Source organism: Camelus bactrianus, chromosome 27 (genome assembly GCF_048773025.1).
Source record: "Camelus bactrianus isolate YW-2024 breed Bactrian camel chromosome 27, ASM4877302v1, whole genome shotgun sequence".
Taxonomy (NCBI): Eukaryota; Metazoa; Chordata; class Mammalia; order Artiodactyla; family Camelidae; genus Camelus; species Camelus bactrianus.
This window is the reverse complement of record NC_133565.1, coordinates 25978521-25990977: the sequence shown is the minus strand read 5'-3', so window position 1 is coordinate 25990977 and position 12457 is coordinate 25978521. Positions and strand designations below refer to the sequence as shown.

The 12457-nt window shown below is 43.4% G+C and overlaps 1 long non-coding RNA gene across 20 annotated transcripts in view; it reads right to left on the bottom strand.

The window, feature by feature from the left end:
• Positions 1–1277: 1277 nt before the first annotated feature.
• The window catches only part of LOC105069065 (uncharacterized), a 47261-nt gene continuing 36081 nt past the window's right edge, over positions 1278–12457 (bottom strand). For 7 of the 20 annotated variants that reach the window (XR_006724917.2, XR_012502581.1, XR_012502580.1 and 4 more), the window contains 2 exons: positions 3449–6743; positions 1278–2823 (listed from right to left, as the gene is read on the bottom strand). This is a non-coding gene — a long non-coding RNA (uncharacterized LOC105069065). The remainder of the gene's footprint in view (positions 2824–3448; positions 6744–12457) is intronic. The other 13 variants (XR_006724930.2, XR_012502584.1, XR_006724928.2 and 10 more) reach the window with 12 other exon arrangements.

Genomic DNA, 12457 nt, shown 5'->3' with positions numbered 1-12457 from the left:
GGATCCCCAGAGTTTGTTCACACTTGAGCTGCACAAGTCTACGCTGCGTGGGCATGCACAGTGGAGCTGCTGTGTGCCTACAGGTGGCTGGCCTCTCTTTTTCTGGATCTGGACAAGTTGGGTTGAAATCCCAGCTCTACCTACTATGTACTTGACACTGGGAAAGTAATTGACCCTTCCTCCTGCAAAAAAATAAATAAATAAAAAATATTCTCTTAATGGCTTTAAGCCTGTTAATGGCTTCCCATTGGCCTTAGGATACATCAAAATAAATAGCAAAAGTTATTGAGCAACCACAGTCCTCCCTCAGTATGAGGAATTGGTTCCAGGATCCCCTCGGATACCAAAATCCAGGGACGCTCAAATCCCTTCTATAAAATGGCACAGTAATTGCATGTAACCTAAGCACATCCTCCTGTATACTTTAAATCATCTTTAGATTTTACTTATAATACCTAATACAATGTAAAGGTTATGTAAATAGTTGTCAATACAATGTAAATACAATGTAAATACAATGTAAATAGTTACCACATTGACAAATTCAACTTTTGCTTTTTGGAACTTTCTAGATTTTTTTTTTTTAATATTTTCAATCCAAGGTTGGTTGAATCTGGGGATGTGGAATCTGTGGATATGGAAGGCTGACTGTACTGTGTGCCAGGAGCTATGTTAAGTGCTTTACCTACTTTATCTTGTTCAACTCTGGAAGCCCTACTAGGTAAATACTACCACTTCCAGCTTGCTGGGTCACCTTCAACAAGTTAATTTAGTGACTCAGTTTCATTATCTGCTAAGTCGTGACAGTACCTTATCTCTTAGAGTATTGTGAGGATTAAATTAGTTGTATAATGAAAAGTGCTTAGAAAAATGCCTGGTGTATAGTAGATGCTTATTAAAGTTAGCTAGGTGTTGGAGAAGACACCCCATTTTGCAGCTAGGGAAACAGAAACAAAACCCGCCCAAGGCCCCACAGAGGGCACATGGCCCAAGCCTGTTGACCTTAGTCACTGAGCTGAGTGTTCAAGGAGACTCCCAGGACCCTATGTGTTACTCACCAGCCTCTTCCAAAGCCACCCTCCTCTTCTGTACTCACTGCAGCCCTGAAACACACCTCAGTCCCCCCACCTGTGCCCTTCGCATGCTGTCCCATCTCTTTTGGGCCTTCATCTCCTCCAGGAAGCCATCCCTGGACTCCCAGATCAGGTTAGGTGCTTGGTATGTCCCTCCCATAGGCCCCTCCCCCCACTTCTTGGCAACACTTTGCACATTAGCAATTATTTGTTTCTTATTTTTCATTTTTCAGTTTTATTTGGTAGAATTGTTACAATTTGACTGCACATATACAATGTATTGCATGTAAATACATATACACAATATACTGCACATATTTTTTAAATTTACATATATGTACTGTTCATTGTTTCTAAGAATGTTTAGAGCTTTAGCTTTTTAAACTTACATAGTTATCAAAGGAATAAAGCCAACCACAAAATAAGAATTAATTCAAAAAAATACATACACTCTGCTATTAACAGCAACATTATTTGTAATTGCCAAGATATGGAAGCATCCTAAGTGCACATCAATAGATGAATGGATAAAGAAGATGCAGCATACATATATAATGGAATACACCTCATCCATAAGAAACAAAGATATTTTGCCATTTGCAGACCTTCATTCACTTTTTTTTCACTTCAAAACTAGAATTTTATAACTGGCATAAACATTTTCATTGCATCAAAAACAACAAAATACTTAGAAATAAACTTACACAAGGAAGTTACCAATACTCTTGAAAACTGTGAAACATTGATGAAAGAAACTGAAGATGATACAAAGAAATGGAAAGGTATCTTGTGCTTTTGGATTGGAAGAATCAACATCATCAAAATGGCCATACTACCCAAAGCAATCCACAGATCCAATGCAAGCCCTGTCGAAATACTCATGACATTCTTCACAGATCTAGAACAAACAATTCCAAAATTTATATGGAACCATAAAAGATCCTGAACTGCCAAAGCAATCTTTTGTAGGTCTCTCTTTTGTTCTCTTTTCTTATGGTTTGATGACTAGAGAAGTTCCTTTACCATTTGCTGTAAAGCTGGTTTGGTGGTGCTGAATTCTTTTAGCTTTTGTTTATCTGTGAAACTTTTGATTTCTCCATCAAATGTGAACAAGAGCCTTGCCGGATAGAGTATTCTTGGTTATAAGTTTTCCCCTTTCATCACTTTAAATATATCGTGCCACTCCTTTCTGGCCTGTAGAGTTTCTGCTGAAAAATCAGCTGATAACCTTATGGGAGTTCCTTTGTATGTTATTTGTTGCTTTTCTCTTATGCACATTAGCAATTATTGAATTGTTCATAAGGCTGTGTTTCCTGTCTGTCTCCCCTGGCCTGTGGTGCAGTGAGACCATGCCGAACTTAAAAACCCCCATGCTCAATCAATATTTGTAGAATGAATGAATGAATGAACAAACCCTGAGGGTTTCAATCATCCTTGTCAACTAGGTGCTGCAAAGCTCTTTTCTAAGAGGGAAGGAAGTGGAGAGGGGAAATCTGATTGGAGACCCAAGCTAGGGAGAGGGGGTCTAGGATAACCAAGAATTGAGAGTGGGCTTTTGATATCAGAGGCTGTGGGAGCCAAGTGGAAAGGGGTATCAAAGCACAGAAGGCAACAGTCATTGTCAGCATCTTGCTCCAGCTCTGAAGCCAGGGGCCTGAGTGGGTAAAGCTGACTGGAGAGGGCCTGGCACATAGGCGTTCAGTAGGTGTGCATCATTCATATCAACAAAATAATCATCTGAATGGAGCTCCTAGGAAAAAGGAAAAGGGAAGGAATGAGGAATAATAGGAACAAAAATACAGAGAAATGAAAGTGCAAAGCATTTGTGTGTGGTCAGTGTGGTGGGAACCAGGGAGCATCGGTGGAAGAACTCTAGGCAGTGAGGCTGGAAAGAGGGGTTGTGGTCAGAAAGGAAGGGTCTTGGATGCTGTGTTAAGGTATCTAGATTTTATCTTGCAGACCAGTGATTCCCCAAATGTGTTTGTTAAATAAGATTACATACGAAGGGCTTCAATGTCAAGCAAGGTTTAGAACTGATGGAGTAAAAAAGTAAAAGATGTCCTTTACCAAAAGACTGCTTGGAGACCTTCATTTGTCTTTGGGTTTGGATTCTCTAAAATGGGTATGAGATAGAGGATTTCTTAAACTTATTTGACCAAAGAATGAAGATTCTAAGGGACAGACTTGGAGAAATGTTGCTGTAGTCACCAGGCAACTGAAAGGTTTTGAGGGGTGCAAAGTGATGGGGTCAGATTTGTGTTCTAGGCAAGGAAATTCTGTGTCCCAGCTGCCAGTGGGGAGAGAAGCAAAGTGAAAAGAAGAGGAAAGTAAATATACAATCAGCTGCTTCAAGGAGACAGAAGCAATGCACGTACCTGCCAGAGAATGGACCTCACCGACTTCACCGACCAACAGGGGGGCCGTCGGCCTAGGCTTAGCTTGGTTGCTGTCCCCATACTTCTAGATGGTCTGACAGGGGAAATGCAGAGTGCTGGAGAAAGATGGGTTTGAATGCATCTTGTGCCTGTGATTAATAGGAGGAGGCTGGCAGCTTTCTCCTTTACTCTGTCCTGCAGGCTTGGGTACCCCCCAGGTAGGCCAGCCTCTCACATTCAGTGTCCAGCCTCCAGTCCCTCCCCTGCCCTGCCCCCCAACCACCACTTCTTGCCCAGGTGCAGTGGGACCATCTCCTGCTCTCCTCTCCCTCCCTTGGATTGCGTTTGTGAATCCAGAATGATCTGAATCATAGTGGAGTTGCAAAGACTCATTTTCCTTGTACACCTGGAAGAAGAAGATGTAAGAATGTTCTTGACACACCTATATCAAGAATAAAGAAAACTATAATATGTAAAGGGAAATTCAGCGTAACAGAAAGCCCTGCCATCAACCTCCTGAGCCCTTGGAAGTGCTCAGAAGCCCCCTTCAGATCCCCACTGGAGTCTCCATCTGCTAGCTTAGTCTCATTAATTAAACTTGCTTTTTCTCAAGCATCAGCACTCATAACAAAGACAAGGTTTCAGATCCCAATTCTTTTTATTTATCATCCACGGTTGTAAGTTTTGCATTCTATTTTTCATTGCAAATATCCAAGCACTTCCACTATATTATGGATTAAATAAAAATTTTTAGGCTAGTCTGGGAACTTTACAATTAAAAATTCCCCCTTCCCTCTCAACCACATGGGTACAAATGTAATGAGTTAGAAACTGATTTACAAATGAAATTTTGGAGCATAGCTTGTCTGGAAGCTGTTAGGCACATCTCCATAACCACTCTTTCTTTCCTTCTTCCTTCCTTCCTCTCTTCCTTCTTTCCTTCCTTTTTTCTCTTTCTTTCTGACATCCAACACCTACTTATCCTGCTTCTTATAATGCATCCCAATATGATTTTGAGGGCACTACCCTTTGTCTCTCTAAGTCCATGCTATTGGGTGTATGTTGATCCCCACCCCCAGGGCCCAGCCAATCAATGCATCACATTTCCCACTGTCAGTGTTGAGCCAAGCCACGCCTGCTAGAGCCAGTGAAACTCAGTTGTTTGACTGACTAGATCACTGCCTCCCTTCTCCTGAGAGGGTGTGAGGTTTGGTGCTATGGCCGCCATCTTGCGGTGACAGGAAGTGAAGCCAGTGTGGAGGAGAGCAAAGCTGAGAAGCGGGACTTGGAGTCAGTCATCCTTTGATTCTCTGATCAAGCTGCACCTGAAGCTCCACCTACCCTGGGGTTTTAGCTCTGTATGTCAACAAACTGCTTAAATCAGTTTGGTTTGGGTTTTCTGTCACTTGGCAACCAAGGGGCCCTCTCTCGAACAACCATCGACTGCTGCCTTAGTGAGCCCCCTGGCAGACTCCCAGATCCCACACTTTTGATTCAAATACCCCACTCCTCTCTTTGGAGGATAAGCAGTGCACACACATCTTGCTGAAAGAAAGGGAACTGTTTTTAAACAGTGTGAGCTCCAGTCTCCTCTGTACTTCCAAACAGGCAAGTCACATATGTTCCCAGGTCTCCAGCAGACATTCTAGCTGATACCTGGCATCTGTCCTGAAACCCAGAGCAGTTCTCTTGCAGGGAAAGGCAGCCAGCCTCAGGCAGAAACAAGGTGACGGGACACTCAGGGTGCTCTGAATCTCCTGATGGCCAAACTGACCAGACATACCTCTTTTGGCCCAACTCCAGAGGCAGAGAGAATTCATGTCATGTTTGGAAGAACAGTAAACCTGGTAGGCAAGGTGGGGAGAGGCGGTTAAGGCAAGGGCTCAGGCATCACCCAGACCTGAGTCCAAATCCTCATTTTATCACACACAAACTATGTGCTGGTGGCCTCAGTTACCTCATCTGTAAAACAGGGCTAGCAGTATCCACTTCACAAAGTATTGGTGGGGACTGAAAGACATAATGGGGTAAAGCACAATGCCTAAAGTAAGCACCCACTATGTGGTGAACGCAATTATTATTATCATTAGATATCTTCAAGCCTGGTCTAACCTATATGCATGCTAAAGTATTCTGTTAACAGGAAGAGTTCTAAAGATGGAGAAGTAAAGGCTGGCCACAGTTTGGTTATCCCTCAGTTGGAACCGTGGGGTGAAGAACATGGACTTTAGTGTCAGACAAACTTAGGTTCAAGTCTAGCTGTGCCACTTACAAGTTATATGACCTTGAACAAGCCATGAGTGACATTTCTGGGCCTCTACTGCCTCATCTGCAAAGAGGGCATATGGAAACCTACTTCAGAGACTTGTGGTGAGGATGTACTGAGCTAAGCATGCACCTGCTTGGCACATAGTTCAAAGCTCAGTAAGAGGTGGGTACACCTTGGGTGTGTCCACAGGCAGGCGATGCAAGTGACAGTCCTTAATTATGTGAGCACAGGAATGAGGCTGCTGCTCCCTTTATTTAAGTGGCATTAATTATTCTTTAGACAAGGGATGTAATTTATGGTGAGAAAAAAGGAAGGGAAGAAAAAAAGAAGAAGGATGAGAAAACAGCATGTGCTGGGGAGGAGGAGCTCAGTGGGGAGACGTTGTCTTCAGATCGTTATGCAGACTGCTGCTTCCTGGAGTGGATGGCGGGAGCGCTGGCCCAGGTTGCGGAAGAGCTGGGTTCTAGCCAGTGCCTCTCCATCCAGAAACTTACATCCCTTTAGTCCTGACTGAGGCGCTTTCCTTAACTATGTGACCTTGGATGGGTCACAGCTTCTCTGAGCCTCATGTCCTATCTATAAAACAGAGCTATTAACACTGGTCTCTTTCACAGGATGCATGTGGGCATTAAGTGAAATGTGGAATGTGGAAACACTTCAAAAACTCTCCAGAATCCTTTATTGCCCCAGGTGGTCTTAATATTCTCTGTTTTGGGACCTGCCATTTTCCAGTGTACGGTATAAATTTTTAACGCACTTACCTCTGTTTTATGCCCTGGAGGACGTGGTAGGGAGGCGGGTGGGGCAGCAACAAAGAACTAGGTGTGCGCTGGGATCCCTGATAGTGGAAGTGGTGGGGTGGGGCTGTTAAATGGGACAGGGGCTGAGGGGGTGGAAGGGAGACAGGCTGATCGATTTAGGTGCCAGACAGACCTGAATCTGAATCCTGGCTTCCAGCTGGGAGACCTTGGGCAGATCACTTATGAACTTTCCAGCTTCCTTTTATTCATGGGGGTGAGAGGATTACTGTGAAGATGAAAAGAGAAACATGTTTAAAGCACTTAGTATGGTCTCTGGCTTGTTCTCCATCTCCATACTTCAAAATTTTTCATTTTATTACCAAAAGAGGAGAAATAAATCAGAAACTTGGGAATCTCTGAATCCAGCCTGGGTTAATTCAGAAACAAACACTTGATCCCCCCAGGGTGAATCTGATTTTCAAATATATTTGTCTTCCTTCATTTAATACTATTTGATTGGCTTCAAATGGTAAAGTGTGGATTCTTATGGTTGGAAGGGATTGTAGCTGTGACCCCAGGAATCCTGGGCCCTGCAGAGCTGCCTCAGTGCCAAGAAGGCCCAGCAGCCAAGGTTCCAGGGGTTTGTTGCTAAAAGAGGTTTGAAAACCTGACAGCGCAATGTATGACTCCATTATGGTGTTCCTCGTGTGAGGCTGAGGCCCTTCTTGGAAGAATCCTATAACAGTAGACTTCACTGCCTTTCTTTATTGAAGCAGGACTGTCCTGTCATGGTCATCTGTGTCCAGCTTTTAGATCAGAGTTCTAGAATTCTCCGTGGTTAAAGACCAGCTTCCAGCATAACCCACCGGAGCCCCAGGATTCTGCTTGATCGGCCCTCCTGAGGATGGGCTTGGGGGCTGAAGGCTTGTGCTAAGAAGCAGAAAGAGGAGGGAGTCCAGAATCCTTGAGAAGTCAATCCTCTTGTGGGTGATGGTCCTGGGGGCCAGATGCCTCTGGGACAGAGAACTCTGTCCTCTGTGAAACATCATGTTGTTATACAACAGCTGTAATTAATATCACCGAGGCTCTGAAAGACAACCTATCACTCTAATAAAAAATGAAGGTTAACTGGGCCCAATGTCCAGAGCCTGCAGACACTTGCCAGCCTAGAAGCCTCCAGCAGAGGGCGGTCACAGGGACCGGTGGTGTCCCCCATGCCAAACTGCAGGAAAATGCAGACTTGCCCCAACTGGTTTTGCTCAGCGGGAGTAGAGCAGGTACCAGGAGAACCAGGAGAACCCCAGGGGATATGAATCATTCAGAGAGGAGGCCTGGGAGTGTTGGGGGTGGGAGGAGATGGACAATGGGCATCTGCTTCAGGGTTGATTTCCTTTGACCTCCAACTTGCACATCTATTTGTCACCCCTTTTGTACTGATCAGGTTTCCACCCTGGTGCAGAGCACAGAGGCTCAGCCAGGCCTTCCCCACATACTGCTTCCACATTCACCTGCTGACAGCACCACTGGAAACACATCATGCTTCTGCTCCAGAACCTGCAATGACTCCCTGTTCCATGGTATCACGTGAATGTCTCTGCCTGGTATCAAGGCCTTTGACTATCTCCTCCCTTCCAGTGTGCCTCATCTCTACATGCACTGTTTGCTTTAGTTGCCTTGATGGCTCCCTGAACTGCCATCCACCTTCTCTTCTGCAAAATGACACTTAGTGCCCACCTCGTATTGTAGGGTTGCTGTTGTAAGGATTAAGTGAGAGAACACGTGAACCGCATGCCTCACACAGGACAGGCACTTACAAGAAGTGTTTGCAATGATGCTAATGATGCTTCTGCTGAACTAATTCCTTCTTTGGTAATGTCTCCCCTCCTCTTCACCCAGTCAAAAACATGTTTGCCTTTCACTGTTCAGCTCAAAGCTGCTTTTCCTCCCAGAAGCCATCCAGATTCACACTGGGTCAGTGGTTTACAAATATGGGGCACTTCAAAATCACCTGATTTTTTTTTATTTCTTTCCTTTTCTCCCCATTTTTGGGGATGGTTTTAAATTTTGTGTGTGTGTGGTAAAAAACTCATAACATAAAATTTACCAACTGAATCATTTTTAAGTGTATAGTTCAGTAGTGTTAAGTATATTCTCATTGTTGTGCAATAGATCTCCAGAATTTTTCATTTTGCAAAATGGAAACTCTGTACACATTAAACAAAAACTCCCATTTCCCCCTCCTTTCTTTTTTAGATTAAAGACTAAAGGTATGTATATACCGCATTTTGTTTATCCATCCATCCATCAAGGGACATTCCAGTTGCTTTCATCTCTTGGCTGTTGTGAATAATGCTGCTATAAATATGAGTGTGCAAATATCTGTTCAACTCCTTGCTTTCAATTCTTTTGGATATTTACCCAGAAGTAGGATTGCTGGATCATCTGGTATTTTTATATAAAATTTTAAGGAACTGCCATACTATTCTCCATAGCAGTTGTACCATTTTACATTCCCATCCACAGTAGTCCTTAAGGGTTACTATTTCTCCACATCCTGGTCAATATTTTGTTTAAACAAATGTTTTTTAAATGGGTGAGTTTCTGTTTTTCATGGTTATGAAGTAATATCTCATTTGTCTGTTTTTGCTTTTGCTGCCTGTGCTTTTGGTTTCATATTCAAGAACTTACTGCAAAATCTAATTTCATGAAGCTTTTCCTCTATGCTTTCTTCAAGGAGTTTTTATAGTTTTGGGTCTTATGTTTAGGTCTTAATCCATTTTGAATTAATTTGTGTATATGGTGCAAAGAAAGCGTCCAACTTTATTCTTTTGCAAGTGGATGTCCAGTTTTCCCAGCACCATTTGTTGAAGAGATTGTTCCTTCCCCATTAAGTGGTCTGGGCACCCTTGCTCAAAATCTTCTAATCCATTAACATGGGATGAATTTCTATTTATTTATGTCTTCTTTAATTTCTTTCAGCAATGTTTTGTAGTTTTCATTGTGTGATTCTTTTTTGGGTTGTTCGTTGTTAGTGTGTAGAAATGCAACTGATTTTCATGTGTTCATTTTGCATCCTGCAACTTTGCTGAATTTGTTTATTCTAACAATTTGTGTGTGTGTGTGTGTGTGTGTGTGTGTGTGTGTGTGATCTCTATGGTTTTCTACATATAAGATTGTATCATCTGTGAACAGAAATAATTTTACTTCTTCATTTCCAACTTGGACACATTTTATTTCTTTTTCTTACCTAATTGCTCTGGCTAGAACTTGCAGTACTATGTTGAAAGAAGTGGGGAGAGTGGACATTCTTGTCTTGTTCCTGACCTTAGAGGAAAAGTTTTCACCATTGAGTGTAATGTTAGCTGTTGGCTTGTCATATGTAGCCTTTATTATATTGAGGTAGTTTCCTTCTACACCCAGTCTGTTGAATGTTATCGTAACAGAAGTATGTTAAATTTTGTCTAAAGCGTTTTCTGTATCAATTGAGATGGTCATGTGGTTTTTGTCTTTCATTCTGCTAATGTGGTGTATTACTTTGATTGATTTTTGTATGTTGGATCATCCTTGCATTCCAGGAATAAATTCCACTTGGTCATGGTACATAATCTTTCTAATGGGCTGTTGAATTTGGTCTGCTAGTATTTTGTTGAGAACTTTTGCATCAGTGTTTATCAGTCTATGGTTTTCTTTTCTTGTAGTGTCTTTGTCTGGCTTTAATATGAGGGCAATGCTGGCCTCACAGAGTGAGTTTGGGTGTGTTCCCTCCTCTTCAACATTCTTGGAAGAGTTTGAGGAGGATTGGTCCTAGTTCTTCTTTAAATATTTGACAGAATTCTCCAATGAAGCCATCTGGCCTTGGTCACATGAAGCTTATTAAAATGCACCTGTATCCACAATTAAATATAATTTGTATCTAACTATGTAAGAGTTGCATCGCTGTTGTCTGCTTGACAAATGTTAAATTTTGCAGACAGTTAAACATTTATTCATTGTGATTGTACTGTTTTCAGTTTTGGGGAGTCCATCCTTTTTGTTGGCTTGTTGTTTGTGTTTTAGGTTGCAAACACTTAGCTCAGCCTCGGTGCTGTGCCACGGGGCCTGGTGGTAGCAGCGGCATGGGGTGTGCCAAGGCCAGTGGGTGGCAGGTTCAGGAGCCTGTGTGGGCTCAACAGAAGGAGCTTTCTAACCATAAGAGAACTGCCTCCACCAGAAGAGCTTCCTATTCCTGGAAGTAATTTTATTTCGGGCCAACTAACATCTATTTAGCACCTAGTACATGCCAGGCACTGTCCTGTCACCAGAAATGCTGCAGGAAGAATTTCTGGTCTTAATAGGAAGAAGGAAAACATGGTCTCAGAGTCCTCCCGGTTTAATAATTGCATGGGCATGAAGGCACCGTCTAGCAGCTGCCACTCAAAGTGCGGTTCCTGGACCAGCAGCATCCGTGTGGAGCTGGTTAGAAATGCGAACCTCAGGCCCCACCCTGGACCTACTGAATCAGTATCTGCATTTTCACAAAATCCCAGGTGATTTGCTTCCGCATTACCTTTTGCCAAGCACAGCCCTAGTCCTGGGACAGCCTGCATTGCTCTTACCAGCAACAGTTAGTCGTGGGCTGACTACAGCTATAAGTTTAAGGACATATTGGAAAGTTAAGGAGGAGTGTCACCCTAAAATTAACTGATGACCACAAATGCATCCCCAGCCAGCAGCTCAGGGGCCCCGCTGAGTTGGCTGAAGGCTCTGAGCTGTACCGAGGCTCATAGGATGTTGCTCAGGCTGAGGGGCCTTGGTCTGGGGGCTGGGTAGGGAGGAGGCCTGCCGAAGGCTTGGTGCCAGCCTCCGGGCTCCCTTCTGTGCCCAGTGGGCCCCATTCTATCTTGAGTAGAGTCTCCTCAGCTGGCCTGGGGTTAGTATGGGGCTGCTTTGTGCTTTCTTTGATGTACAGGCCAAGGGAGCTGCTAAGAGGGGTCTGTCTTAGTGGGTGGGCAGAGTGGTGCCTACGTGGAGCCTGGGTAGGCTGGAATTCTGATTTTCTGTGCTACCCTCTGGGAGATGGGATGCCCCTCAGTCACTGACTCCCTAAGCATTTGCTAATCACCTACTGTGTGCCAGGCACTTTGCAAATATCATGTGATTAATCGTGCCACAATGTTTTATGGCTGGGAGCCAAGTCTTGGATTGGTGAGATGACTTGCCGAGGCTTCTCAGGGGGCTGCACTGCATGCCTGACCTGAGACTGCTGCGGCCTGGAGCCTGGAAGGCTTCAGGATGGTCTGGAGCAAGTGGCAGGGAAGGGATGGATCTAGTGGGAACTGAAGCACGTGGGCATCCAGCATGGGCCCTCATGGAGTTTGCAGTCCTGGGAGTGTTAGACAAGTGTGCACATGAGTCTGAGATAAGGCGGAGGATCTGGGAAGTTCACCTGGCTGCTGAGGGGGGGTCACAAAGTTGGCAAAGGTCGTGTCACACTCCTGGGGCTCAGCCAGGGTCTCTTTCCTGCAAGACCTGCACGAGGACTCACCCCGGCCTGCTTTCCAGCAGTTTCTTTTCAACCTTTCTGGCTATTGATTTTTAATATTAAAAATAAAAAAATTAGTATCTTACCTTGTTCTTTTGTCTTATTTTCATGTATATATTTTACTGTTCTGACTTGTACTATTCCCCATTATTTTTCCTTTTTCAATGATCTCATTTTACCTTCTGTCCTTTCAAACCTTTTAAGCCTTCTGGTCTCCTTTTGGATCCTCTCTTTAATTATGTTTATTGTTGAATTTCCTTTCAATTAAAAAAATCATATTTTTCTGACTTGAAAAGCACAATGCATTTTTATTGCTAAATGTTTGGAAAATATAGGAAAGGGTATAAAGAAGAAAATTAAAATATCTCATTAAGCTCTACTCTAGGGATAACCACTGTTATTGTATTATTCTATTCTTTTCAACTACTTTTTCTGCTCATAAACAATTCTAGATATTGCTTTAACCCTTAGTTTGCCAT